This window comes from Pseudophryne corroboree, unplaced genomic scaffold, assembly GCF_028390025.1.
Source record: "Pseudophryne corroboree isolate aPseCor3 unplaced genomic scaffold, aPseCor3.hap2 scaffold_685, whole genome shotgun sequence".
NCBI classification, from domain to species: Eukaryota; Metazoa; Chordata; class Amphibia; order Anura; family Myobatrachidae; genus Pseudophryne; species Pseudophryne corroboree.
Genome location: NW_026970270.1, coordinates 278,764 through 305,476, shown reverse-complemented (window position 1 = coordinate 305,476; position 26,713 = coordinate 278,764). Strand labels below are relative to the sequence as shown.

General features: G+C 46.9%; 27 non-coding genes and 4 pseudogenes across 27 annotated transcripts; 10 read left to right on the top strand and 21 right to left on the bottom strand.

Annotated features, from left to right (window-relative positions):
• Positions 1 to 95: 95 nt before the first annotated feature.
• On the bottom strand, positions 96 to 259 carry LOC135037788 (U1 spliceosomal RNA). The gene has a single exon (XR_010232275.1). It is a non-coding gene; the product is annotated as a U1 spliceosomal RNA (small nuclear RNA).
• A 152-nt stretch (positions 260 to 411) lies between these two features.
• On the bottom strand, positions 412 to 575 carry LOC135037917 (U1 spliceosomal RNA). The gene has a single exon (XR_010232378.1). It is a non-coding gene; the product is annotated as a U1 spliceosomal RNA (small nuclear RNA).
• Positions 576 to 8,305: 7,730 nt separating this feature from the next.
• On the top strand, positions 8,306 to 8,469 carry LOC135037772 (U1 spliceosomal RNA). Its single transcript, XR_010232260.1, has one exon. It is a non-coding gene; the product is annotated as a U1 spliceosomal RNA (small nuclear RNA).
• Positions 8,470 to 8,620: 151 nt separating this feature from the next.
• LOC135037757 (U1 spliceosomal RNA) lies at positions 8,621 to 8,783 on the top strand. Its single transcript, XR_010232245.1, has one exon. It is a non-coding gene; the product is annotated as a U1 spliceosomal RNA (small nuclear RNA).
• A 671-nt stretch (positions 8,784 to 9,454) lies between these two features.
• Positions 9,455 to 9,618, top strand: LOC135037741 (U1 spliceosomal RNA). The gene has a single exon (XR_010232229.1). It is a non-coding gene; the product is annotated as a U1 spliceosomal RNA (small nuclear RNA).
• Positions 9,619 to 9,770: 152 nt separating this feature from the next.
• Positions 9,771 to 9,933, top strand: LOC135037828 (U1 spliceosomal RNA). The gene has a single exon (XR_010232302.1). It is a non-coding gene; the product is annotated as a U1 spliceosomal RNA (small nuclear RNA).
• A 674-nt stretch (positions 9,934 to 10,607) lies between these two features.
• Positions 10,608 to 10,771, top strand: LOC135037740 (U1 spliceosomal RNA). Its single transcript, XR_010232228.1, has one exon. It is a non-coding gene; the product is annotated as a U1 spliceosomal RNA (small nuclear RNA).
• A 152-nt stretch (positions 10,772 to 10,923) lies between these two features.
• On the top strand, positions 10,924 to 11,086 carry LOC135037814 (U1 spliceosomal RNA). The gene has a single exon (XR_010232293.1). It is a non-coding gene; the product is annotated as a U1 spliceosomal RNA (small nuclear RNA).
• A 771-nt stretch (positions 11,087 to 11,857) lies between these two features.
• LOC135037910 (U1 spliceosomal RNA) lies at positions 11,858 to 12,021 on the bottom strand. Its single transcript, XR_010232372.1, has one exon. It is a non-coding gene; the product is annotated as a U1 spliceosomal RNA (small nuclear RNA).
• Positions 12,022 to 12,695: 674 nt separating this feature from the next.
• LOC135037782 (U1 spliceosomal RNA) lies at positions 12,696 to 12,858 on the bottom strand. Its single transcript, XR_010232270.1, has one exon. It is a non-coding gene; the product is annotated as a U1 spliceosomal RNA (small nuclear RNA).
• Positions 12,859 to 13,010: 152 nt separating this feature from the next.
• Positions 13,011 to 13,174, bottom strand: LOC135037911 (U1 spliceosomal RNA). Its single transcript, XR_010232373.1, has one exon. It is a non-coding gene; the product is annotated as a U1 spliceosomal RNA (small nuclear RNA).
• Positions 13,175 to 13,872: 698 nt separating this feature from the next.
• LOC135037854 (U1 spliceosomal RNA) lies at positions 13,873 to 14,008 on the bottom strand (annotated as a pseudogene).
• A 152-nt stretch (positions 14,009 to 14,160) lies between these two features.
• On the bottom strand, positions 14,161 to 14,324 carry LOC135037794 (U1 spliceosomal RNA). Its single transcript, XR_010232278.1, has one exon. It is a non-coding gene; the product is annotated as a U1 spliceosomal RNA (small nuclear RNA).
• A 3,239-nt stretch (positions 14,325 to 17,563) lies between these two features.
• On the bottom strand, positions 17,564 to 17,727 carry LOC135037710 (U1 spliceosomal RNA). The gene has a single exon (XR_010232199.1). It is a non-coding gene; the product is annotated as a U1 spliceosomal RNA (small nuclear RNA).
• A 670-nt stretch (positions 17,728 to 18,397) lies between these two features.
• LOC135037861 (U1 spliceosomal RNA) lies at positions 18,398 to 18,560 on the bottom strand. The gene has a single exon (XR_010232325.1). It is a non-coding gene; the product is annotated as a U1 spliceosomal RNA (small nuclear RNA).
• Positions 18,561 to 18,712: 152 nt separating this feature from the next.
• On the bottom strand, positions 18,713 to 18,876 carry LOC135037726 (U1 spliceosomal RNA). Its single transcript, XR_010232215.1, has one exon. It is a non-coding gene; the product is annotated as a U1 spliceosomal RNA (small nuclear RNA).
• Positions 18,877 to 19,571: 695 nt separating this feature from the next.
• On the bottom strand, positions 19,572 to 19,713 carry LOC135037850 (U1 spliceosomal RNA; annotated as a pseudogene).
• Positions 19,714 to 19,865: 152 nt separating this feature from the next.
• LOC135037898 (U1 spliceosomal RNA) lies at positions 19,866 to 20,029 on the bottom strand. The gene has a single exon (XR_010232361.1). It is a non-coding gene; the product is annotated as a U1 spliceosomal RNA (small nuclear RNA).
• Positions 20,030 to 20,722: 693 nt separating this feature from the next.
• Positions 20,723 to 20,864, bottom strand: LOC135037827 (U1 spliceosomal RNA; annotated as a pseudogene).
• Positions 20,865 to 21,016: 152 nt separating this feature from the next.
• LOC135037754 (U1 spliceosomal RNA) lies at positions 21,017 to 21,180 on the bottom strand. The gene has a single exon (XR_010232242.1). It is a non-coding gene; the product is annotated as a U1 spliceosomal RNA (small nuclear RNA).
• Positions 21,181 to 21,851: 671 nt separating this feature from the next.
• On the bottom strand, positions 21,852 to 22,014 carry LOC135037844 (U1 spliceosomal RNA). Its single transcript, XR_010232311.1, has one exon. It is a non-coding gene; the product is annotated as a U1 spliceosomal RNA (small nuclear RNA).
• A 152-nt stretch (positions 22,015 to 22,166) lies between these two features.
• LOC135037897 (U1 spliceosomal RNA) lies at positions 22,167 to 22,330 on the bottom strand. Its single transcript, XR_010232360.1, has one exon. It is a non-coding gene; the product is annotated as a U1 spliceosomal RNA (small nuclear RNA).
• A 693-nt stretch (positions 22,331 to 23,023) lies between these two features.
• Positions 23,024 to 23,165, bottom strand: LOC135037826 (U1 spliceosomal RNA; annotated as a pseudogene).
• A 152-nt stretch (positions 23,166 to 23,317) lies between these two features.
• Positions 23,318 to 23,481, bottom strand: LOC135037753 (U1 spliceosomal RNA). Its single transcript, XR_010232241.1, has one exon. It is a non-coding gene; the product is annotated as a U1 spliceosomal RNA (small nuclear RNA).
• A 671-nt stretch (positions 23,482 to 24,152) lies between these two features.
• On the bottom strand, positions 24,153 to 24,315 carry LOC135037840 (U1 spliceosomal RNA). The gene has a single exon (XR_010232308.1). It is a non-coding gene; the product is annotated as a U1 spliceosomal RNA (small nuclear RNA).
• A 152-nt stretch (positions 24,316 to 24,467) lies between these two features.
• LOC135037906 (U1 spliceosomal RNA) lies at positions 24,468 to 24,631 on the bottom strand. The gene has a single exon (XR_010232368.1). It is a non-coding gene; the product is annotated as a U1 spliceosomal RNA (small nuclear RNA).
• A 334-nt stretch (positions 24,632 to 24,965) lies between these two features.
• Positions 24,966 to 25,128, bottom strand: LOC135037811 (U1 spliceosomal RNA). Its single transcript, XR_010232290.1, has one exon. It is a non-coding gene; the product is annotated as a U1 spliceosomal RNA (small nuclear RNA).
• Positions 25,129 to 25,272: 144 nt separating this feature from the next.
• LOC135037875 (U5 spliceosomal RNA) lies at positions 25,273 to 25,388 on the top strand. The gene has a single exon (XR_010232338.1). It is a non-coding gene; the product is annotated as a U5 spliceosomal RNA (small nuclear RNA).
• Positions 25,389 to 25,658: 270 nt separating this feature from the next.
• On the top strand, positions 25,659 to 25,774 carry LOC135037874 (U5 spliceosomal RNA). The gene has a single exon (XR_010232337.1). It is a non-coding gene; the product is annotated as a U5 spliceosomal RNA (small nuclear RNA).
• Positions 25,775 to 26,060: 286 nt separating this feature from the next.
• Positions 26,061 to 26,176, top strand: LOC135037879 (U5 spliceosomal RNA). The gene has a single exon (XR_010232342.1). It is a non-coding gene; the product is annotated as a U5 spliceosomal RNA (small nuclear RNA).
• A 242-nt stretch (positions 26,177 to 26,418) lies between these two features.
• On the top strand, positions 26,419 to 26,534 carry LOC135037891 (U5 spliceosomal RNA). The gene has a single exon (XR_010232354.1). It is a non-coding gene; the product is annotated as a U5 spliceosomal RNA (small nuclear RNA).
• Positions 26,535 to 26,713: the final 179 nt, after the last annotated feature.

Genomic DNA, 26,713 nt, shown 5'->3' with positions numbered 1-26,713 from the left:
AGGATAGTGCACAAGGTTATAGAAGGAAGGGGCTCAAGAAAAGAGAAGTGGAAACAGACAGCATACTAGGCTGGAGAGAGACCTGAGACAAAGAGATCTGAATTATACGAGAGCTGTCCAGGGGAAACACAAATTATGCAGTCAAGTTTCCCACATTTGGGGAAATCGCAAGGGGCAGCACACCCAGAGTGCAATGGGTGAGCCTTGCCCTGGGAGAAGCAACTTCATGATCATAGTATCTCACCTGGCAGGTTAGTAGGAGTTGGGCTAGAGCTGGGGAGGGTCGCTGCTCGGGCACCCCCCTGTCAAGTGAAGGAGATCCAACTGAGGCAGCACAAGGGAACTCTCGAAAGAAGAACAAGGCTAGAGTAAGATCTGAGACAAAGAAATCTGACTTTTACCAGAGCTGACCAGAGGAAAGCACAAACACAGTCCCCCACTACCACAAATAATGCAGTCGAGTTTCCCACATTTGGGGAAATCACAGGGGTCAGCATACCCAGAATGCAATGAATGAACCTAACCCTGGGAGAACAATCTTCATGACCATGGTATCTCCTATGCAAAATAAGTATGATTTGGGATAGGGCTGGGGAGGGCCGTTGCTCAGGCACATCTCTGTCAAGTAAGTTGCATTTGATTTGTTGTTTGGGGGTGCTTCAGTATTAGGCAGCCTTCTGCCCTACCATGTTCATCTGAAAATATGTGTTCTCCCTGCAGTTGTTGTCCCCAGATGAGAGTTCCCTTGTGCTGCCTCAGTTGAATCTCCTTTTGGAGAAGACCTCAATAAGATTGTAGCTGATCTGGCTACTGCTAAAACAGCTTGCCTACCTAGTATGACTCCTACCACGCAGAAGGCTAAAAGTACTTTTCTTTGCCCTTTCATCCTCCAGGTAAAGCGTACCCAAGGTCAGGCATACCCAAAGCAAGCTCATGTTTCCGGACCTGCCAAGCCCAGACTGAAGCAATCCTGGGCTGCCCATCAGCCTGCTTCCAAAATGGACAAGCCTGCCGCATGACGGTGCAGGCCTCCCTCTGGGGGATCCCAGGGTGGGGGGCCCGACTTCTAGGTTTGGCAAAGAAAGGTATAATTCTAAGCTAGAGAATTCTGTTTGGAGCTCACCTTGTACTTTGTGAAGAAATAATCAGCATTGTGGCTGAGCAGATACATGTAGTGTGTGGCTGCAAACTGCATGGATCTGCTGCGTTGTAATGCTGATTCTTTTTTTTTGCAAAGTACCAATAGCTTCATATAATGTTCACAATTTTTATGCAGGATCAAATAGCTCAATAGGTAGGGTGTTTGATTAGAATTCAACAGGTTATAGGTTTGAATCCTGGGTATGGTAGTTTGAGATGTGTTATTTAATAAAGTCTGTTGTTCTGACTGCCGGCATCCTATCACCTGGGATATCATACTAAATAAATGGAGTTGGTCAATTTTTTTTTTTTTTTTTTTAACTAGGGACAATTTCCAGATACTTCTCTTTATAACTGAGATTGCCCCCTGGAACTTCACATCAGTTGACAACTATGCATGAGTGGGCAGTGCTTGCCCTGGATCTGCCCACCCATTTATGTGCCATCATAAAATAAAGCATGACTAACAGTTAGCCTGGGCGTACACTACACAATTATCTGTCAGGCTATCTATCCAGTCTGGATGGATGGAATGAAAATCTGGTAATGTATAGGAGCAAATGTCAATTAACCATTTGCTCCCAAACACTAGAAAAGTGGTCAAAAATGGTCATTACACAAATTGGTTAAACCCAAAATTTAACCAATTTGTTTAGGGGACCATTTTTGTCCATTTTTTAGTGTTTGAGAGTAAATCGTTGATGGTCATTTGCTCACATAGATAACCGGATTTCTATTCCAACCAGCCAGTGTTGGAGAGATGGTCTGCCAGATTACATAATGCATACCAGAGCCATAACTAGACTTTTTGGTGCCCTGTGACAGAGAATTATATGCCCACCCCCCCATTTTTGCAATATGGACAAAAGGCGCATGCCTTGTGGGGAAGGGGCATAACAAGATTGGTCTCAGAGAAAGCACATGAGATATGAAGATATATCTAGTATACTTGACACTCAATGGTTTGTGGTATTGCAGGGGTGCCCTCCTTAAATGCATATACAGTCACACATGGCATGTTTGTGTAAATGGCATATCAGCAGTCAGCACTAACTGGTGACATGCCATTTGTACAAGTAAGCCATGTGTGACTAATATATAAACATACTTTATTAAATAACACCTCAAACTATCATACCCAGGATTCAAACCTATAACCTGTTAAATTCTAGTCAAACACCCTACCCATTGAGCTACTTGATCCTGCATCTATTCTAACCTCCAAAAACAGATTCAGTTGCATTTTCCAGCGTGTTTTGTTTGCGCCTTTGCAAATGTCTTACATCGACAAACTTATTTAGTACTATTTTGCAAATAGGGTTACATTGTCGCAACATTGTGTTCCCTAATTGCTTGATTTTTTAAATGCAAAAATTGATAAAGACACCTGATAATTGCTCTGTGGAGTCTTCTTTTGTGTCTACTTCTTATCTACATTTAATTCCCTACCTATAATCAAGGCATTTTTAAATGCTGGGCGCTGCCAGGACGTGAGGCCTACCTAGTCTTTAGATCTGAATTTGAATGTACTTGTGAACTAACTTAATTTCCTACTTCTAAATTCATTCCTAAATTCACTACTTACATTAATCCTGTAGTTGGGCATTTTGAGCCTTCAATTGTGGGCATTGTTTTGTGTCCAGACCAGCAGCTGGTGGTGTGCATTTGCTGGAAAGGCATCGAAGATCTCCGATATGCTGCATCTCCTGATGTGTGTCTGCCTCAAGTGGCTGTCAGCAAATGCATGCTAGACACCCCATTCCAAGCTGATTGTGACATCACGGAACATGCATCATAGAACAGGCATGCTAGAACATGGGTCTTCAACCTGCGATCCTCCAGCTGCTGTGGAACTACATATCCCAGCATGCCCTGCCTCAGTTTTAGCATACCTTAATAGCAAAACTGTGGCAGGGCATGCTGGGATGTGTAGTTTCACAGCAGCTGGAGGGCCACAGGATGAAGACCCATGTGCTAGAACCAAACCGCAGGTACATTGAATGCTAGCAAGCTGAATGTTTAAATCCTTTTTGTTCCGCAGCATTCCAATGCGGAAGATTCCATGGAACCAGAGATTATTCCATTGAGAAGGACATGCTGCCTGGATGACTGCACTGTGCAAATTAAATCACGGAGCCAGTTGGCTTGTGGGTGGCTCTGGTGACTGGGTGGTTGGGTGGGCGGTGTGTCGGAGGTGGAGCACATGCAAATGAATGTGTATCATCCAGCTAGTGAGAGTGAAAACTCATGCAGGAGTGTGCCTGCTTGTCAGTGAGTTATGCACCTTGCCAGACGTCAAATCTACATGGAGCAACTGGAGGGGACAAGAGCAGGTTTGGAAAATATAGACAGAAGAGCATATATGCTGGCGCATTCTCCATGATTGTGTCAGCTTATGTTTTGGTGCACTGCACTTTCCTCCACTAAGTTTTAGCCATTTTGTTTAAACGCAAGTGTAGTTGCTTCTCGCTCTTTTGGCTGTGATATTGTATCGTGGTTGAAGAGTCTGCTGGAGGGATTGTTTTCTTCATTGGCGAGAGACTGAAGATATTCCAGGATGGAAGGCTTGGGAACACTATCCGTTTTTCAGTTGTGGAAGAGTTGAAAGACCGGATTGGACTACATTCTATAGTAAAGGGTATCTTTGTATTTATTAATCCTCCCTTTATATGTGTCTGTCTTTCAATAAAGCTTTGGGCTTGTGATTCCGTCACCCTCTTACACTCCACACCCATAGCCTTATTAACTATTGTATTGTTTAAATGTATAGTGCAGTTCATGATTTATAGTGTAGGCTGGCCTGTGCTGTAGTTCTTGAACTGTACTATACCGACAGCATTTGTATTGTGTTTTGGCTGTGCTGCAACACAGTACTTATGTGTGTAATGTTTATGTATGTTTTTTTGCTTCTTTATGTCAATAAAGACTGCTTTTTCAATCCAATATCTGAAAACAATCAATGTTTATCTTTGATGGCAATAGAAGTGGTATGATATTTGCTGCTTTTGAAAGGCAATATCTGATATGTCCCCTATCTGGGAACCATATATTAAATGGCTTTTCAGAAAAGGGAGATGGGAGAAGAGCTTTCAGTACTTGTAGGACCGATGCACATTTCCTATTCTAGCCTACAAAAACAGATTCAGTTGCATTTTCCAGCGTGTTTTGGATGCGCCTTTGCAAATGTCTTACATCGACAAACTTATTTAGTACTATTTTGCAAATAGGGTTACATTGTTGCAACATTGTGTTCCCTAATTGCTTGATTTTTTAAATGCAGCAATTGATAAAAACACCTGATAACTGCTCTGCGGAGTCTTATTTTGTGTCTACTTCTTATCTACATTTAATTCCGTACCTCTAATCAAGGCATTTTTAAATGCTGGCGGCTGCCAGGACGTGAGGCCTACCTAGACTTTAGATCTGAATTTGAATGTACTAGTGAACTAACTTAATTTCCTACTTCTAAATTCATTCCTAAATTCACTACTTACATGAATCCTGTAGTTGGGCATTTTGGGACTTCGATTGTGGGCATTGTTTTGTGTCCAGACCAGCAGCAGGTGGTGTGCATTTGCTGGAAAGGCATCGAAGACCTCCGATATGCTGCATCTCCTGATGTGTGTCTCCCTCAAGTCGCTGTCAGCAAATGCCTGCTAGACACCCCATTCCAAGCTGATTGTGACATCACGGAACATGCATCATAGAACAGGCATGCTAAAACATGGGTCTTCAACCTGCGACCCTCCAGCTGCTGTGGAACTACACATCCCAGCATGCCCTGCCTCAGTTTTAGCATACCTTAATAGCAAAACTGTGGCAGGGCAAGCTGGGATGTGTAGTTTCACAGCAGCTGGAGGGCCACAGGATGAAGACCCATGTGCTAGAGCCAAGCCGCAGGTACATTGAATGCTAGCAAGCTGAATATTTAAATCCTTTTTGTTCCGCAGCATTCCAATGCGGAAGATTCCATTGAACCAGAGATCCTTCCATTGAAAGGACATGCTGCCTGGATGACTACACTGTGCAAATTAAATCACGGAGCCAGTTGGTTTGTGGGTGGCTCTGGTGACTGGGTGGTTGGGTGGGTGGTGTTTCGGAGGTGGAGCACATGCAAATGATTGTGTATCATCCAGCTAGTGAGAGTGTGCCTGCTTGTCAGTGGGTTATGCACCTTGCCAGACGTTAAATCTACATAGAGCAGCTGGAGGGGACAAGAGCAGGTTTGCAAAATATAGATAGAAGAGCATATATGCTGGCGCATTCTCCATGATTGTGTCAGCTTATGTTTTGGTGCACTGCACTTTCCTCCACTAAGTTTTAGCCATTTTTGTTAAGCTCAAGTGTAGTTGTTTCTCGGCCTTTTGGCTGTGATCTTGTATTGTGGTTGAAGGGTCTGCTGGAGGAAGGGATTGCTTTCTTCATTGGCGAAAGACCAAAGATATTCCAGGATGGAAGGCTTGGGAACACTATCCGTTTTTCAATTGTGGAAGAGTTGAAAGACCGGATTGGACTACATTCTATAGTAAAGGATGTCTTTCTATTTATTAATCCTCCCCTTATATGTGTCAGTCTTTCAATAAAGCTTCGGGCTTGTGATTTCCTCACCCTCTTACACTCCACACCCATAGCCTTATTAACTGTTGTATTATTGTACAGTTTAAATGTATAGTGCAGTTCATGATTTATAGTGTAGGCTGGCCTGTGCTGTAGTTCTTGAACTGTACTATACCGTCAGCATTTCTATTGTGTTTTGGCTGTGCCGCAACGCGGTACTTATGTGTGTAATGTTTATATATGTTTTTTTGCTTCTTTATGTGCATCGGTCCTACAAGTACTGAAAGCTCTTCTCCCATCTCCCTTTTCTGAAAAGCCATTTAATATATGGTTCCCAGATAGGGGACATATCAGATATTGGATTTCAAAAGCATCAAATATCATACCACTTTTATTGCCATCAAAGATAAACATTGATTGTTTTCAGATATTGGCTTGAAAAAGCAGTCTTTATTGACATAAAAAAAACATACATAAACATTGCACACATAAATACAGTGTTGCAGCACAGCCAAAACACAATACAAATGCTGACGGTATAGTACAGTTCAAGAACTACAGCACAGGCCAGTCTACACTATAAATCATGAACTGCACTCTACATTTAAACTATACAATAATACAACAGTTAATAAGGCTATGGGTGTGGAGTGTAAGAGGGTGAGGGATTCACAAAACCGAAGCTTTATTGTAACACAGACACATATAAGGGGAGGGTCAATAAATAGAAAGATATCCTTTACTATAGAATGTAGTCCAATCCGACCTCTGTGCTCTTCCACAACTGAAAAACAGATAGTGTTCCCAAGCCTTCCATCCTGGAATATCTTTGGTCTTTCGCCAATGAAGAAAACAATCCCTCCCTCCAGCAGACCCTTCAACCACGATACAAGATCACAGCCAAAAGGCCGAGAAGCAACTACACTTGAGCTTAACAAAAATGGCTAAAACTTAGTGGAGGAAAGTGCAGTGCACCAAAACATAAGCTGACACAATCATGGAGAATGCGCCAGCATATATGCTCTTCTATCTATATTTTGCAAACCTGCTCTTGTCCCCTCCAGCTGCTCTATGTAGATTTAACGTCTGGCAAGGTGCATAACCCACTGACAAGCAGGCACACTCCTGCATGAGTTTTCTCTCTCACTAGCTAGATGATACACAATCATTTGCATGCGCTCCACTTCCGACACACCACCCACCCAACCACCCAGTCACCAGAGCCACCCACAAGCCAACTGGCTCCGTGATTTAATTTGCACAGTGTAGTCATCCAGGCAGCATGTCCTTCTCAATGGAAGGATCTCTGGTTCCATGGAATCTTCCGCATTGGAATGCTGCGGAACAAAAAGGATTTAAATATTCAGCTTGCTAGCATTCAATGTACCTGCGGCTTGGCTCTAGCACATGGGTCTTCATCCTGTGGCCCTCCAGCTGCTGTGAAACTACACATCCCAGCATGCCCTGCCACAGTTTTGCTATTAAGGTATGCTAAAACTGAGGCAGGGCATGCTGGGATGTGTAGTTCCACAGCAGCTGGAGGGTCGCAGGTTGAAGACCCATGTTTTAGCATGCCTGTTCTATGATGCATGTTCCATGATGTCACAATCAGCTTGGAATGGGGTGTCTAGCAGGCATTTGCTGACAGCGACTTGAGGGAGACACACATCAGGAGATGCAGCATATCGGAGGTCTTCGATGCCTTTCCAGCAAATGCACACCACCTGCTGCTGGTCTGGACACAAAACAATGCCCACAATCGAAGTCCCAAAATGCCCAACTACAGGATTCATGTAAGTAGTGAATTTAGGAATGAATTTAGAAGTAGGAAATTAAGTTAGTTCACAAGTACATTCAAATTCAGATCTAAAGACTAAACACAAAACACAAAATAAGACTCCACAGAGCAATTATCAGGTGTCTTTATCAATTGTTGCATTTAAAAAATCAAGCAATTAGGGAACACAATGTTGCGACAATGTAACCCTATTTGCAAAATAGTACTAAATAAGTTTGTCGATGTAAGACATTTGCAAAGGCGCAAACAAAACACGCTGGAAAATGCAACTGAATCTGTTTTTGGAGGTTAGAAAAGATGCAGGATCAAGTAGCTCAATGGGTAGGGTGTTTGATTAGAATTCAACAGGTTATAGGTTTGAATCCTGGGTATGATAGTTTGAGGTGTTATTTAATAAAGCATGTTTATATATTAGTCACACATGGCTTACTTGTACAAATGGCATGTCACCAGTTAGTGCTGACTGCTGATATGCCATTTGCACAAACATGCCATGTGTGACTGTATATGCATTTAAGGAGGGCACCCCGGCAATACCACAAACCATTGAGTGTCAAGTATACTAGATATATCTTCATATCTCATGTGCTTTCTCTGAGACCAATCTTGTTATGCCCCTTCCCCACAAGGCATGCACCTTTTGTCCATATTGCAAAAATGGGGAGGGGGGGGGCATATAATTCTCTGTCACAGGGCACCAAAAAGTCTAGTTATGGCTCTGGTATGCATTATGTAATCTGGCAGACCATCTCTCCTTTACTTGACAGAGATGTGCCTGAGCAGCGGCCCTCCCCAGCCCTATCCCAAATCATACTTATTTTGCATAGGAGATACCATGGTCATGAAGATTGTTCTCCCAGGGTGAGGTTCATTCATTGCATTCTGGGTATGCTGACCCCTGTGATTTCCCCAAATGTGGGAAACTCGACTGCATTATTTGTGGTAGTGGGGGACTGTGTTTGTGCTTTCCTCTGGTCAGCTCTGGTAAAAGTCAGATTTCTTTGTCTCAGATCTTCCTCTAGCCTTGTTCTTCTTTCGAGAGTTCCCTTGTGCTGCCTCAGTTGGATCTCCTTCACTTGACAGGGGGTACCCGAGCAGCGACCCTCCCCAGCTCTAGCCCAACTCCTACTTACCTGCCAGGTGAGATACTATGATCATGAAGGTGCTTCTCCCAGGGCAAGGCTCACCCATTGCACTCTGGGTGTGCTGCTCCTGCGATTTCCCCAAATGTGGGAAACTTGACTGCATAATTTGTGTTTCCCCTGGTCGGTTCTCGTATAATTCAGATCTCTTTGTCTCAGGTCTCTCTCCAGCCTAGTTTGCTGTCTGTTTCCACTTCTCTTTTCTTGAGCCGCTCCCTTCTATGCCCTTGCGCACTATCCTTACTTCTCCTGTCTGCTTACTTTGTGCCTTCCAATGCACAATGCAAACTACAGGTAGTGCTGCAGGGCCCACACCCTTTTACTTGCCGTACAGAGCAGCTCTGGAGCTGTTACAGAGCCCAGCTACTGCAAGAAATCAGCTTGAATGCTTCAGGGGCTGAGGCATAGCCAACATGAGCCCCACACCGAAGGAGGGTGGAGGTGTTTAATGCGAACTAGGGGTCATCCAAGCGCCGCAAAAGGGCGCCATGCCCTGCACGCCCCTTTTCTCTTTTCACATGCAGACGAGGGTTGAAGCCAACTTTGACCCACTGCTTGGATGACATCACCATATGCAAATCCATCTGCTGCAGGCCTTCCCCCAGGAATGCTTGCACTAGTTGTTGCATTTGGTTTGTTGTTTGGGGGTGCTTCAGTATTAGGCAGCCTTCTGCCCTCCCATGTTCATCTGAAAATATGTGTTCTCCCTGCAGTTGTTGTCCCCAGATGAGAGTTCCCTTGTGCTGCCTCAGTTGAATCTCCTTTACTTGACAGAGATGTGCCTGAGCAGCGGCCCTCCCCAGCCCTATCCCAAATCATACTTATTTTGCATAGGCGATACCATGGTCATGAAGATTGTTTTCCCAGGGTGAGGTTCATTCATTGCATTCTGGGTATGCTGACCCCTGTGATTTCCCCAAATGTGGGAAACTCGACTGCATTATTTGTTGTAGTGGGGGACTGTGTTTGTGTTTTCCTCTGGTCAGCTCTGGTAAAAGTCAGATTTCTTTGTCTCAGATCTTCCTCTAGCCTTGTTCTTCTTTCGAGAGTTCCCTTGTGCTGCCTCAGTTGGATCTCCTTCACTTGACAGGGATGTGCCCGAGCAGCGACCCTCCCCAGCTCTAGCCCAACTCCTACTTACCTGCCAGGTGAGATACTATGATCATGAAGGTGCTTTTCCCAGGGCAAGGCTCACCCATTGCACTCTGGGTGTGCTGCCCCTGCGATTTCCCCAAATGTGGGAAACTTGACTGCAGAATTTGTGTTTCCCCTGGTCGGCTCTCGTATAATTCAGATCTCTTTGTCTCAGGTCTCTCTCCAGCCTAGTTTGCTGTCTGTTTCCACTTCTTTTTTCTTGAGCCCCTCCCTTTTATACCCTTGTGCACTATCCTGACTTCTCCTCCTCTCTGCTTACTTTGTGCCTTCCAATGCACAATGCAAACTACAGGTAGTGCTGCAGGGCCCACACCCTTTTTCTTGCCTTACAGAGCAGCTCTGGAGCTGTTACAGTGCCAAGCTGCTGCAAGAAATCAGCTTGAATGCTTCAGGGGCTGGGGCATGGCCAACATGAGACCAACACCGAAGGAGGGTGGGGGTGTTTAATGCAAACTAAGGGTCATCCAAGCGCCGCAAAAGGCCGCCATGCCCTGCACGCCCCTTTTCTCTTTTCATATGCAGACGAGGGTTGAAGCCAACTTTGACCCACTGCTTGGATGACATCACCATATGCAAATCCATCTGCGGCAGGCCTTCCCCCAGGAATGCTTGCACTAGTTGTTGCATTTGGTTTGTTGTTTGGGGGTGCTTCAGTATTAGGCAGCCTTCTGCCCTCCCATGTTCATCTGAAAATATGTGTTCTCCCTGCAGTTGTTGTCCCCAGATGAGAGTTCCCTTGTGCTGCCTCAGTTGAATCTCCTTTACTTGACAGAGATGTGCCTGAGCAGCGGCCCTCCCCAGCCCTATCCCAAATCATACTTATTTTGCATAGGAGATACCATGGTCATGAAGATTATTCTCCCAGGGTGAGGTTCATTCATTGCATTCTGGGTATGCTGACCCCTGTGATTTCCCCAAATGTGGGTAACTCGACTGCATTATTTGTGGTAGTGGGGGACTGTGTTTGTGTTTTCCTCTGGTCAGCTCTGGTAAAAGTCAGATTTCTTTGTTTCAGATCTTCCTCTAGCCTTGTTCTTCTTTCGAGAGTTCCCTTGTGCTGCCTCAGTTGGATCTCCTTCACTTGACAGGGGGGTGCCCGAGCAGCGACCCTCCCCAGCTCAAGCCCAACTCCTACTTACCTGCCAGGTGAGATACTATGATCATGAAGGTGCTTCTCCCAGGGCAAGGCTCACCCATTGCACTCTGGGTGTGCTGCCCCTGCGATTTCCCCAAATGTGGGAAAGTTGATTGCATAATTTGTGTTTCCCCTGGTCAGCTCTCGTATAATTCAGATCTCTTTGTCTCAGGTCTCTCTCCAGCCTAGTTTGCTGTCTGTTTCCACTTCTTTTTTCTTGAGCCCCTCCCTTTTATACCCTTGTGTACTATCCTGACTTCTCCTCCTGTCTGCTTACTTTGTGCCTTCCAATGCACAATGCAAACTTTTACTTGCCTTACAGAGCAGCTCTGGAGCTGTTACAGTGCCAAGCTGCTGTAAGAAATCAGCTTGAATGCTTCAGGGGCTGGGGCATTGTCAACATGAGCCCCACACCGTAGGAGGGTGGGGGTGTTTAATGCGAACTAAGGGTCATCCAAGCGCCGCAAAAGGCCGCCATGCCCTGCATACCCCTTTTCTCTTTTCATATGCAGATGAGGGTTCCAGCCAACTTTGGCCCACTGCTTGGATGACATCACCGTATGCAAATCCGTCTTCTGCAGAACTTCCCCCAGGAATGCTTGTACTAGTTGTTGCATTTGGTTTGTTGTTTGGGGTGCTTCAGTATTAGGCAGCCTTCTGCCCTCCCATGTTCATCTGAAAATATGTGTTCTCCCTGCAGTTGTTGTCCCCAGATGAGAGTTCCCTTGTGCTGCCTCAGTTGAATCTCCTATACTTGACAGAGATGTGCCTGAGCAGCGGCCCTCCCCAGCCCTATCCCAAATCATACTTATTTTGCATAGGCGATACCATGGTCATGAAGATTGTTCTCCCAGGGTGAGGTTCATTCATTGCAGAACAAGGCTAGAGGAAAATCTGAGACAAAGAAATCTGACTTTTACCAGAGCTGACCAGAGGAAAGCACAAACACAGCCCCCCACTACCACAAATAATGCAGTTGAGTTTCCCACATTTGGGGAAATCACAGGGGTCAGCATACCCAAAATGCAATGAATGAACCTCACCCTGGGAGAAAAATCTTCATGACCATGGTATCTCCTATGCAAAATAAGTATGATTTGGAATAGGGCTGGGGAGGGCAGCTGCTCATGCACATCTCTGTCAAGTAAAGGAGATTTAACTGAGGCAGCACAAGGGAACTCTCATCTGGGGACAACAACTGCAGGGAGAACACATATTTTCAGATGAACATGGGAGGGCAGAAGGCTGCCTAATACTGAAGCACCCCCAAACAACAAACCAAATGCAACAACTAGTGCAAGCATTCCTGGGGGAAGTTCTGCAGAAGACGGATTTGCATACGGTGATGTCATCCAAGCAGTGGGTCAAAGTTGGCTTCAACCCTCATCTGCATATGAAAAGAGAAAAGGGGCGTGCAGGGCATGGCGGCCTTTTGCGGTGCTTGGATGACCCCTAGTTCGCATTAAACACCTCCACCCTCCTTTGGTGTGGGGCTCATGTTGGCCATGCCCCATCCCCTGAAGCATTCAAGCTGATTTCTTGCAGCAGCTGGGCACTGTAACAGCTCCAGAGCTGCTCTGTAAGGCAAGTAAAAGGGTGTGGGCCCTGCAGCACTACCTGTAGTTTGCATTGTGCATTGGAAGGCACAAAGTAAGCAGACGGGAGGAGAAGTCAGGATAGTGCACAAGGGTATAGAAGGGAGCGGCTGAAGAAAAGAGAAGTGGAAACAGACAGCAAACTAGGCTGGAGAGAGACCTGAGACAAAGAGATCTGAATTATACGAGAGCCGACCAAGGGAAACACAAATTATGCAGTCAAGTTTCCCACATTTGGGGAAATCGCAGGGGCAGCACACCCAGAGTGCAATGGGTGAGCCTTGCCCTGGGAGAAGCACCTTCATGATCATAGTATCTCACCTGGCAGGTAAGTAGGAGTTGGGCTAGAGCTGGGGAGGGTCGCTGTTCGGGCACCCCCCTGTCAAGTGAAAGAGATCCAACTGAGGCAGCACAAGGGAACTCTCGAAAGAAGAACAAGGCTAGAGGAAGATCTGAGACAAAGAAATCTGACTTTTTCCAGAGCTGGCCAGAGGAAAGCACAAACACAGTCCCCCACTACCACAAATAATGCAGTTGAGTTTCCCACATTTGGGGAAATCACAGGGGTCAGCATACCCAGAATGCAATGAATGAACCTCACCCTGGGAGAACAATCTTCATGACCATGGTATCGCCTATGCAAAATAAGTATGATTTGGGATAGGGCTGGGGAGGGCCGCTGCTCAGGCACATCTCTGTCAAGTAAAGGAGATTCAACTGAGGCAGCACAAGGGAACTCTCATCTGGGGACAACAACTGCAGGGAGAACACATATTTTCAGATGAACATGTGAGGGCAGAAGGCTGCCTAATACTGAAGCACCCCCAAACAACAAACCAAATGCAACAACTAGTGCAAGCATTCCTGGGGGAAGGCCTGCAGCAGATGGATTTGCATATGGTGATGTCATCCAAGCAGTGGGTCAAAGTTGGCTTCAACCCTCGTCTGCATATGAAAAGAGAAAAGGGGCGTGCAGGGCATGGCGGCCTTTTGCAGCGCTTGGATGACCCCTAGTTTGCATTACACACCTCCTCCCTCCTTCGGTGTGGGGCTCATGTTGGCTATGCCCCAGCCCCTGAAGCATTCAAGCTGATTTCTTGCAGCAGCTGGGCACTGTAACTGCTCCAGAGCTACTCTGTAAGGCAAGTAAAAGGGTGTGGGCCCTGCAGCACTACCTGTAGTTCGCATTGTGCGTTGGAAGGCACGAAGTAAGCAGACGGGAGAAGTCAGGATAGTGCGCAAGGGCATAGAAGGGAGCGGCTCAAGAAAAGAGAAGTGGAAACAGACAGCAAACTAGGCTGGAGAGAGACCTGAGACAAAGAGATCTGAATTATACGAGAGCCGACGAGGGGAAACACAAATTATGCAGTCAAGTTTCCCACATTTGGGGAAATCGCAGGAGCAGCACACCCAGAGTGCAATGGTTGAGCCTTGCCCTGGGAGAAGCACCTTCATGATCATAGTATCTCACCTGGCAGGTCAGTAGGAGTTGGGCTAGAGCTGGGGAGGGTCGCTGCTCGGGTTCCCCCCTGTGAAGTGAAGGAGATCCAACTGAAGCAGCACCAGGGAACTCTCGAAAGAAGAACAAGGCTAGAGGAAGATCTGAGACAAAGAAATCTGACTTTTACCAGAGCTGACCAGAGGAAAGCACAAACACAGTCCCCCACTACCACAAATAATGCAGTCGAGTTTCCCACATTTGGGAAAATCACAGGGGTCAGCATACCCAGAATGCAATGAATGAACCTCACCCTGGGAGAACAATCTTCATGACCATGGTATCTCCTATGCAAAATAAGTATGATTTGGGATAGGGCTGGTGAGGGCCGCTGCTCAGGCACATCTCTGTCAAGTAAAGGAGATTCAACTGAGGCAGCACAAGGGAACTCTCATCTGGGGACAACAACTGCAGGGAGACCACATCTTTTCAGATGAACATGGGAGGGCGGAAGGCTGCCTAATACTGAAGCACCATCAAATATCAAACCATGGCCCTCATTCCGAGTTGATCGCTCGCAAGGCGATTTTAGCAGAGTTACACACGCTAAGCCGCCGCCTACTGGGAGTGAATCTTAGCTTCTTAAAATTGCGACCGATGTATTCGCAATATTGCGATTACAAACTACTTAGCAGTTTCAGAGTAGCTTCAGACTTACTCGGCATCTGCGATCAGTTCAGTGCTTGTCGTTCCTGGTTTGACGTCACAAACACTCCCAGAGTTCGCCCAGACACTCCCCCGTTTCTCCGGCCACTCCTGCGTTTTTTCCGGAAACTGTAGCGTTTTTTCCCACACGCCCATAAAACGGCCTGTTTCTGCCCAGTAACACCCATTTCCTGTCAATCACATTACGATCGCCGGAGCGAAGAAAAAGCCGTGAGTAAAAATACTTTCTTCATTGTAAAATTACTTGGCGCAGTCGCAGTGCGAATATTGCGCATGCGTACTAAGCAGAATTTCACTGCGATGCAATGAAATTTACAGAGCGAACGACTCGGAATGAGGGCCCATATGCAACAACTAGTACAAGCACTCCTGGGGGAAGGTCTGCAGCAGACGGATTTGCATACGGTGATGTTATCCAAGCAGTGGGCCAAAGTTGACTGGAACCCTCATCTGCATATGAAAATAGAAAAGGGGCATGCAGGGCATGGCGGCCTTTTACAGTGCTTGGATGACCCCTAGTTCGCATTAAACACCCCCACCCTCCTTTGGTGTGGGGCTCATGTTGGCCATGCCCCATCCCCTGATGCATTCAAGCTGATTTCTTGCAGCAGCTGGGCACTGTAACAGCTCCAGAGCTGTTCTGTAAGGCAAGTAAAAGGGTGTGGGCCCTGCAGCACCACCTGTTGTTCGCATTGTGCGCTGGAAGGCACAAATTAAGCAGACGGGAGGAGAAGTCAGGATAGTGCGCAAGGGCATTCTTTTCTCTTAGTCCGGGGGCAAGGCTTCAAAATGGGGTCTGCAACGGAGGAGACACAGGGGGCGTGGTCACAGCAGCTTTTCTCTACAGTCTGCACCAGCAGGAGCCTACACCATTTTTTATGATCACGCTGAACTGCAGTGCGACTGCAATTACAGCATGGTCAAGAAGGGAGGCGTCATGCTGGGTGGCCATGCCCTGTCACTGTGCAGGAGCCAGCACCGCTCACACACTAGTCCCCGGGTGCAGCCCCCAACCCCCGGGACACCCGGAGCAACAAAATGTAGATTCAGGCCACCAGGCCACGCCCCTACCTATGAAACCATGCCTCCTTTTTACCATTGCGCTGTTTATCTGCGCGCACTGCATTACAATCTCCCTCGCCACCTCTCTGGGTGTCACCAGTGATAGTGACACCTCTGCCATGCTTGTAGCAGCTGGTCCTAAGATCTACGCCTCAAGCCCTGAGTGTTTGCCCTTGTGACTTGTTGATCATCATAGCGAAGCAGATGCTTACAGAAAACTGCAGGGGCTTAGATTGAAAATAAAAAAAATTGATGGGTATAAGGTAGAGAGGAGCGGGTTCGGTTCTCCGAGAACCGAATTCCCCACGAACTCCACGTGGTTTACACTGGTCCGAGGCAGGCTCGGTTGTTCCCGCCTGACTCGGAAAACCTGAACAAGGGAAAATGTCATCATCCCGCTGTCAGATTCTCGTGAGATTCGGATTCCATATAAAGAGCTGCGCGTTGCTGCCATTTTTACTCGTGCATTGAAGAGAGAGTGGAGAGGACGTGGCTATGTTCTCTCAGTGGAAATCTCAATATCAGTGCTCAGTATCAGTGGTTACTTATTGCTGCTCAGTAATACTAGTAGTGTGTCTCTCCTGCTCAGTGTCAGTTCTCAGTAGTATCCTCATCAGTGCTCAGTATCACTGCTCATTGTCTTGTGTTGCATTGTGGTGCTCAGCATACTACAGTACATTACTAATAGTCCAGTGCTGCATCTTGCTGCTCAGTGTCAGTTCTAGTATCCTCATCAGTGCTCACTATCACTGCTCATTGCATTGTGGTGTTCTGTATACTACAGTAACATAGTAATATAGTATATATAGAGGAGCGGGTTCGGTTCTCCGAGAACCGAATTCCCGACGAACTCCACGTGGTTTACACTGGTCCGAGGCAGGCTCGGTTGTTCCCGCCTGACTCGGAAAACCTGAACAAGGGAAAATGTCATCATCCCGCTGTCGGATTCTCGCGAGATTCGGATTCCATATAAAGAGCTGCGCGTTGCCGCCATTTTTACTCGTGCATTGAAGAGAGAGCGGAGAGGACGTGGCTATGTTCTCTCAGTGGAAATCTCAATATCAGTGCTCAGTATCAGTGGTTACTTATTGCTGCTCAGTAATACTAGTAGTGTGTCTCTCCTGCTCAGTGTCAGTTCTCAGTAGTATCCTCATCAGTGCTCAGTATCACTGCTCATTGTCTTGTGCTGCATTGTGGTGCTCAGCATACTACAGTACATTACTAATAGTCCAGTGCTGCATCTTGCTGCTCAGTGTCAGTTCTAGTATCCTCATCAGTGCTCACTATCACTGCTCATTACATTGTGGTGTTCTGTATACTACAGTAACATAGTAATATAGTAACATATGGTAACATAGTTTTTGAGGTTGAATAGAGGCAAATTGCCCATCGTGTTCAACCTGTTTTAAGTTGTGATGATTCTACATACTTGCTGAATAATGTTTTATGACTAGTTAGCTACTATAACTCATGTTACCCCCGGATTAACCATGTTGATATTTTAAGTATTATAACCTTGGATAGCTTTTTCATTCAGAAATGTATCCATTCCTTTTTTAAATCCAATTACAGAGTCCGCCATTACTACCTTCCCTGGCAGGGAATTCCACATCCTGATTGCCCTAACAGTGAAGATCATAGTATCTCACCTGGCAGGTAAGTAGGAGTTGGGCTAGAGCTGGGGAGGATTGCTGCTCGGGCACCCCCTGTCAAGTGAAGGAGATCCAACTGAGGCAGCACAAGGGAACTCTCGAAAGAAGAACAAGGCTAGAGGAAGATCTGAGACAAAGAAATCTGACTTTTACCAGAGCTGACCAGAGGAAAGCACAAACACAGTCCCCCACTACCACAAATAATGCAGTCGAGTTTCCCACATTTGGGGAAATCACAGGGGTCAGCATACCCAGAGTGCAATGAATGAACCTCACCCTGGGAGAACAATCTTCATGACCATGGTATCTCCTATGCAAAATAAGTATGATTTGGGATAGGGCTGGGGAGGGCCGCTGCTCAGGCACATCTCTGTCAAGTAAAGGAGATTCAACTGAGGCAGCACAAGGGAACTCTCATCTGGGGACAACAACTGCAGGGAGAACACATATTTTCAGATGAACATGGGAGGGCAGAAGGCTGCCTAATACTGAAGCACCCCCAAACAACAAACCAAATGCAACTACTAGTGCAAGCATTCCTGGGGGAAGGCCTGCAGCAGACGGATTTGCATATGGTGATGTCATCCAAGCAGTGGGTCAAAGTTGGCTTCAACCCTCGTCTGCATATGAAAATAAAAAAGGGGTGTGCATGGCATGGCGGCCTTTTGCGGCGCTTGGATGACCCCTAGTTCGCATTAAACACCTCCACCCTCCTTCGGTGTGGGGCTCATGTTGGCTATGCCCCAGCCCCTGAAGCATTCAAGCTGATTTCTTGCAGCAGCTGGGCACTGTAACAGCTCCAGAGCTGCTCTGTAAAGCAAGTAAAAGGGTGTGGGCCCTGCAGCACTACCTGTAGTTTGCATTGTGCGTTGGAAGGCACAAAGTAAGCAGATGGGGAAGTCAGGATAGTGCACAAGGGCATAGAAGGGAGCGGCTCAAGAAAAGAGAAGTGGAAACAGACAGCAAACTAGGCTGGAGAGAGACCTGAGACAAAGAGATCTGAATTATACGAGAGCCGACCAGAGAAAACACAAATTATGTAATCAAGTGTCCCACATTTGGGGAAATCGTAGGAGCAGCACACCCAGAGTGCATTGGGTGAGCCTTGCCCTGGGAGAAGCACCTTCCTGATCATAGTATCTCACCTGGCAGGTAAGTAGGAGTTGGGCTAGAGCTGGGGAGGGTCGCTGTACGGGCACCCCCCTGTCAAGTGAAGGAGATCCAACTGAGGCAGCACAAGGAAACTCTCGAAAAAAGAACAAGGCTAGATGAAGATCTGAGACATAGAAATCTGACTTTTACCAGAGCTGACCAGAGGAAAGCACAAACACAGTCCCCCACTACAACAAATTATGTAGTCGAGTTTCCCACATTTGGGGAAATCACAGGGGTCAGCATACCCAGAATGCAATGAATGAACCTCACCCTGGGAGAACAATCTTCATGATAATGGTATCTCCTATGCAAAATAAGTATGATTTGGGATAGGGCTGGGGAGGGCCGCTGCTCAGGCACATCTCTGTCAAGTAAAGGAAATTCAACTGAGGCAGCACAAGGGAACTCTCATCTGGGGACAACAACTGCAGGGAGAACACATATTTTCAGATGAAAATGGGAGAGCAGAAGGCTGCCTAATACTGAAGCACCCCCAAACAACAAACCAAATGCAACAACTAGTACAAGCATTCCTGGGAAAAGGTCTGCAGAAGACGGATTTGCATACGGTGATGTCATCCAAGCAGTGGGCCAAAGTTGGCTGGAACCCTCATCTGCATATGAAAAGAGAAAAGGGGTATGCAGGGCATGGCGGCCTTTTGCGGTGCTTGGATGACCCTTAGTTTGCATTAAACACCTCCACCCTCCGTCGGTGTGGGGCTCATGTTGGCTACGCCCCAGCCCCTGAAGCATTCAAGCTGATTTCTTGCAGCAGCTGGGCACTGTAACAGCTCCAGTGCTGCTCTGTAAGGCAAGTAAAAGGGTGTGGGCCCTGCAGCACTACCTGTAGTTTGCATTGTGCATTGGAAGGCACAAAGTAAGCAGACAGGAGGAGATGTCAGGATAGTCCACAAGGGTATAGAAGGGAGGGGCTTAAGAAAAAAGAAGTGGAAACAGACAGCAAACTAGGCTGGAGAGAGACCTGAGACAAAGAGATCTGAATTATATGAGAGCCGACCAGGGGAAACACAAATTATGCAGTCAAGTTTCCCACATTTGGGGAAATCGCAGGGGCAGCACACCCAGAGTGCATTGGGTGAGCCTTGCCCTGGGAGAAGCACCTACATGATCATAGTATCTCACCTGGCAGGTAAGTAGGAGTTGGGCTAGAGCTGGGGAGGGTCGCTGCTCGGGCACCCCCCTGTCAAGTGAAGGAGATCCAACTGAGGCAGCACAAGGGAACTCTCGAAAGAAGAACAAGGCTAGAGGAAGATCTGAGACAAAGAAATCTGACTTTTACCAGAGCTGACCAGAGGAAAGCACAAACACAGTCCCCCACTACCACAAATAATGCAGTTGAGTTTCCCACATTTGGGGAAATCACAGGGGTCAGCATACCCAGAATGCAATGAATGAACCTAACCCTGGGAGAACAATCTTCATGACCATGGTATCTCCTATGCAAAATAAGTATGATTTGGGATAGGGCTGGGGAGGGCCGCTGCTCAGGCACATCTTTGTCAAGTAAAGGAGATTCAACTGAGGCAGCACAAGGGAACTCTCATCTGGGGACAACAACTGCAGGGAGAACACATATTTTCAGATGAACATGGGAGGGCAGAAGGCTGCCTAATACTGAAGCACCCCCAAACAACAAACCAAATGCAACAACTAGTAAAAGCATTCCTGGGAGAAGGTCTGCAGAAGACGGATTTGCATACGGTGATGTCATCCAAGCAGTGGGCCAAAGTTGGCTGGAACCCTCATCTGCATATGAAAAGAGAATAAGGGTTATGCAGGGAATGGCGGCCTTTTGCGGCGCTTGGATGACCCCTAGTTCGCATTAAACACCTCCATTCTCCTTCGGTGTGGGGCTCATGTTGGCTATGCCCCAGCCCCTGAAGTATTCAAGCTGATTTCTTGCAGCAGCTGGGCACTGTAACAGCTCCAGAGCTGCTCTGTAAGGCAAGTAAAAGGGTGTGGGCCCTGCAGCACTACCTGTAGTTCGCATTGTGCGTTGGAAGGCACAAAGTAAGCAGACGGGAGAAGTCAGGATAGTGCGCAAGGGCATAGAAGGGAGCGGCTCAAGAAAAGAGAAGTGGAAACAGGCAGCAAACTAGGCTGGAGAGAGACCTGAGACAAAGAGATCTAAATTATACGAGAGCCGACCAGGGGAAACACAAATTATGCAGTCAAGTGTCCCACATTTGGGGAAATCGCAGGAGCAGCACACCCAGAGTGCAATGGGTGAGCCTTGCCCTGGGAGAAGCACCTTCATGATCATAGTATCTCACCTGGCAGGTAAGTAGGAGTTGGGCTAGAGCTGGGGAGGGTCGCTGCTCGGGTACCCCCCTGTCAAGTGAAGGAGATCCAACTGAGGCAGCACAAGGGAATTCTCGAAAGAAGAACAAGGCTAGAGGAAGATCTGAGACAAAGAAATCTGACTTTTACCTGAGCTGACCAGAGGAAAGCACAAACACAGTCCCCCACTACCACAAATAATGCTGTCGAGTTTCACACATTTGGGGAAATCACAGGGGTCAGCATACCCAGAATGCAATGAATGAACCTCACACTGGGAGAATAATCTTCATGACCATGGTATCTCCTATGCAAAATAAGTATGATTTGGGATAGGGCTGGGGAGGGCCGCTGCTCAGGCACATCTCTGTCAAGTAAAGGAGATTCAACTGAGGCAGCATAAGGGAACTCTCATCTGGGGACAACAACTGCAGGGAGAACACATATTTTCAGATGAACATGGGAGGGCAGAAGGCTGCCTAATACTGAAGCACCCCCAAACAACAAACCAAATGCAACAACTAGTGCAAGCATTCCTGGGGGAAGGCCTGCAGCAGATGGATTTGCATATGGTGATGTCATCCAAGCAGTGGGTCAAAGTTGGCTTCAACCCTCGTCTGCATATGAAAAGAGAAAAGGGGCGTGCAGGGCATGGCGGCCTTTTGCGGCGCTTGGATGACCCCTAGTTCGCATTAAACACCTCCACCCTCCTTTGGTGTGGGGCTCATGTTGGCTATGCCCCAGCCCCTGAAGCATTCAAGCTGATTTCTTGCAGTAGCTGGGCACTGTAACAGCTCCAGAGCTGCTCTGTACGGCAAGTAAAAGGGTGTGGGCCCTGCAGCACTACCTGTAGTTTGCATTGTGCATTGGAAGGCACAAAGTAAGCAGACGGGAGAAGTAAGGATAGTGCGCAAGGCCATAGAATGGAGCGGCTTAAGAAAAGAGAAGTGGAAACAGACAGCAAACTAGGCTGGAGAGAGACCTGAGACAAAGAGATCTGAATTATACGAGAGCCGACCAGGGGAAACACAAATTATGCAGTCAAGTTTCCCACATTTGGGGAAATCGCAGGGGCAGCACACCCAGAGTGCATTGGGTGAGCCTTGCCCTGGGAGAAGCACCTACATGATCATAGTATCTCACCTGGCAGGTAAGTAGGAGTTGGGCTAGAGCTGGGGAGGGTCGCTGCTCGGGCACCCCCCTGTCAAGTGAAGGAGATCCAACTGAGGCAGCACAAGGGAACTCTCGAAAGAAGAACAAGGCTAGAGGAAGATCTGAGACAAAGAAATCTGACTTTTACCAGAGCTGACCAGAGGAAAGCACAAACACAGTCCCCCACTACCACAAATAATGCAGTTGAGTTTCCCACATTTGGGGAAATCACAGGGGTCAGCATACCCAGAATGCAATGAATGAACCTAACCCTGGGAGAACAATCTTCATGACCATGGTATCTCCTATGCAAAATAAGTATGATTTGGGATAGGGCTGGGGAGGGCCGCTGCTCAGGCACATCTTTGTCAAGTAAAGGAGATTCAACTGAGGCAGCACAAGGGAACTCTCATCTGGGGACAACAACTGCAGGGAGAACACATATTTTCAGATGAACATGGGAGGGCAGAAGGCTGCCTAATACTGAAGCACCCCCAAACAACAAACCAAATGCAACAACTAGTAAAAGCATTCCTGGGAGAAGGTCTGCAGAAGACGGATTTGCATACGGTGATGTCATCCAAGCAGTGGGCCAAAGTTGGCTGGAACCCTCATCTGCATATGAAAAGAGAATAAGGGTTATGCAGGGAATGGCGGCCTTTTGCGGCGCTTGGATGACCCCTAGTTCGCATTAAACACCTCCATTCTCCTTCGGTGTGGGGCTCATGTTGGCTATGCCCCAGCCCCTGAAGTATTCAAGCTGATTTCTTGCAGCAGCTGGGCACTGTAACAGCTCCAGAGCTGCTCTGTAAGGCAAGTAAAAGGGTGTGGGCCCTGCAGCACTACCTGTAGTTCGCATTGTGCGTTGGAAGGCACAAAGTAAGCAGACGGGAGAAGTCAGGATAGTGCGCAAGGGCATAGAAGGGAGCGGCTCAAGAAAAGAGAAGTGGAAACAGGCAGCAAACTAGGCTGGAGAGAGACCTGAGACAAAGAGATCTAAATTATACGAGAGCCGACCAGGGGAAACACAAATTATGCAGTCAAGTGTCCCACATTTGGGGAAATCGCAGGAGCAGCACACCCAGAGTGCAATGGGTGAGCCTTGCCCTGGGAGAAGCACCTTCATGATCATAGTATCTCACCTGGCAGGTAAGTAGGAGTTGGGCTAGAGCTGGGGAGGGTCGCTGCTCGGGTACCCCCCTGTCAAGTGAAGGAGATCCAACTGAGGCAGCACAAGGGAATTCTCGAAAGAAGAACAAGGCTAGAGGAAGATCTGAGACAAAGAAATCTGACTTTTACCTGAGCTGACCAGAGGAAAGCACAAACACAGTCCCCCACTACCACAAATAATGCTGTCGAGTTTCACACATTTGGGGAAATCACAGGGGTCAGCATACCCAGAATGCAATGAATGAACCTCACACTGGGAGAATAATCTTCATGACCATGGTATCTCCTATGCAAAATAAGTATGATTTGGGATAGGGCTGGGGAGGGCCGCTGCTCAGGCACATCTCTGTCAAGTAAAGGAGATTCAACTGAGGCAGCATAAGGGAACTCTCATCTGGGGACAACAACTGCAGGGAGAACACATATTTTCAGATGAACATGGGAGGGCAGAAGGCTGCCTAATACTGAAGCACCCCCAAACAACAAACCAAATGCAACAACTAGTGCAAGCATTCCTGGGGGAAGGCCTGCAGCAGATGGATTTGCATATGGTGATGTCATCCAAGCAGTGGGTCAAAGTTGGCTTCAACCCTCGTCTGCATATGAAAAGAGAAAAGGGGCGTGCAGGGCATGGCGGCCTTTTGCGGCGCTTGGATGACCCCTAGTTCGCATTAAACACCTCCACCCTCCTTTGGTGTGGGGCTCATGTTGGCTATGCCCCAGCCCCTGAAGCATTCAAGCTGATTTCTTGCAGTAGCTGGGCACTGTAACAGCTCCAGAGCTGCTCTGTACGGCAAGTAAAAGGGTGTGGGCCCTGCAGCACTACCTGTAGTTTGCATTGTGCATTGGAAGGCACAAAGTAAGCAGACGGGAGAAGTAAGGATAGTGCGCAAGGCCATAGAATGGAGCGGCTTAAGAAAAGAGAAGTGGAAACAGACAGCAAACTAGGCTGGAGAGAGACCTGAGACAAAGAGATCTGAATTATACGAGAGCCGACCAGGGGAAACACAAATTATGCAGTCAAGTTTCCCACATTTGGGGAAATCGCAGGGGCAGCACATCCAGAGTGCAATGGGTGAGCCTTGCCCTGGGAGAAGCACCTTCATGATTATAGTATCTCACCTGGCAGGTAAGTAGAAGTTGGGCTAGAGCTGGGGAGGGTCGCTGCTCGGGCACCCCCCTGTCAAGTGAAGGAGATCCAACTGAGGCAGCACAAGGGAACTCTCGAAAGAAGAACAAGGCTAGAGGAAGAACTGAAACAAAGAAATCTGACTTTTACCAGAGCTGACCAGAGGAAAGCACAAACACAGTCCCCCACTACCACAAATAATGCAGTTGAGTTTCCCACATTTGGGGAAATCACAGGGGTCAGCATACCCAGAATGCAATGAATGAACCTCACCCTGGGAGAACAATCTTCAAGACCATGGTCTCTCCTATGCAAAATAAGTATGATTTGGGATAGGGCTGGGGAGGGCCGCTGCTCAGGCACATCTCTGTCAAGTAAAGGAGATTCAACTGAGGCAGCACAAGGGAACTCTCATCTGGGGACAACAACTGCAGGGAGAACACATATTTTCAGATGAACATGGGAGGGCAGAAGGCTGCCTAATACTGAAGCACCCCCAAACAACAAACCAAATGCAACAACTAGTGCAAGCATTCCTGGGGGAAGGCCTGCAGCAGATGGATTTGCATATGGTGATGCCATCCAAGCAGTGGGTCAAAGTTGGCTTCAACCCTCGTCTGCATATGAACTAGGCTGGAGAGAGACCTGAGACAAAGAGATCTGAATTATACGAGAGCCGACCAGGGGAAACACAAATTATGCAGTCAAGTTTCCCACATTTGGGGAAATCGCAGAAGCAGCACACCCAGAGTGCAATGGGTGAGCCTTGCCCTGGGAGAAGCACCTTCATGATCATAGTATCTCACCTGGCAGGTAAGTAGGAGTTGGGCTAGAGCTGGGGAGGGTCGCTGCTCGAGCATCCCCCTGTCAAGTAAAGGATATTCAACTGAGGCAGCACAAGGGAACTCTCATCTGGGGACAACAACTGCAGGGAGAACACATATTTTCAGATAAAAATCTTGGTCATGCTCTGGTTTCTCTTCAGAACGAACAAATCTTTCGCCTTTTACTAAAGATTTCCGTGGAGAGGAGCAAAACCGAGTTTTATCTCAATTTTTGCATGCCCCATCTTTTTGGGGTTTCTTTTATCGGTTTAAAGATAGAATGAGTGTGCTTTAATGTAAGCTCATTTGCATAGAAATGACAGTAAATGTTTGTTTCTTTTCAAACAGAACTTTCTTGACCATGCTACTTGCTTGAAAGATCTGGGAGCACATGGAATACAGTACAAACCATGCTTATAGCAAGGAGAAGACAGGTGAGAAATCTGCTTTCTTTCAAATTAGGCGCTCACTTTGATCTGAATGAGGACTGCTGGCACGGCACTCAGGCGACAGGTGGAATCTTGGTCATGCTCTGGTTTCTCTTCAGAACGAACAAATCTTTCGCCTTTTACTAAAGATTTCCGTGGAGAGGAGCAAAACTGAGTTTTATCTCAATTTTTGCATGCCCCATATTATTGGGGTTTCTTTTATCGGATTAAAGACAGAACGAGTGTGCTTTCTTGTTAGCTTTAATGTAAGTTTATTTGCATAACAATGACAATAAATGTCTGTTTCTTTTCAAGCAGAACTTTCTTGACCATACTAATTGCTTGAAAGATCTGGGAGCACATGGAAAAGAGTACAAACCATGCTTATAGCAAGGGGAAGCCTGGTGAGAAATCTGCTTTCTTTCTTTCAAATTGGGTGCTCACTTTGAGCTGAATGAGGACTGCTGGCATGGCACTCAGGCGACAGGTGGAATCTTGGTCATGCTCTGGTTTCTCTTCAGAACGAACAAATCTTTTGCCTTTTACTAAAGATTTCCGTGGAGAGGAGCAAAACTGAGTTTTATCTCAATTTTTGCATGCCCCGTCTTATTGGGGTTTCTTTTATCAGTTTAAAGATAGAACGAGTGTGCTTTAATGTAAGCTCATTTGCGTAGAAATGACAGTAAATGTTTGTTTCTTTTCAAACAGAACTTTCTTGACTATACTAATTGCTTGAAAGATCTGAGAGCACATGGAAAAGAGTACAAACCATGTTTATAGCAAGGGGAAGCCTGGTGAGAAATCTGCTTTCTTTCATTCAAATTGGGTGCTCACTTTGAGCTGAATGAGAACTGCTGGCATGCTCTGGTTTCTCTTCAGAACTAACAAATATTTCGCCTTTTATTAAAGATTTCCGTGGAGAGGAGCAAAACTGAGTTTTATCTCAATTTTTGCATGCCCCATATTATTGGGGTTTCTTTTATCAGTTTAAAGACAGAACGAGTGTGCTTTCTTGTTAGCTTTAATGTAAGTTTATTTGCATAACAATGACAGTAAATGTTTGTTTCTTTTCAAACAGAACTTTCTTGACCATGCTACTTGCTTGAAAGATCTGGGAGCACATGGAAAACAGTACAAACCATGCAGTATCACAA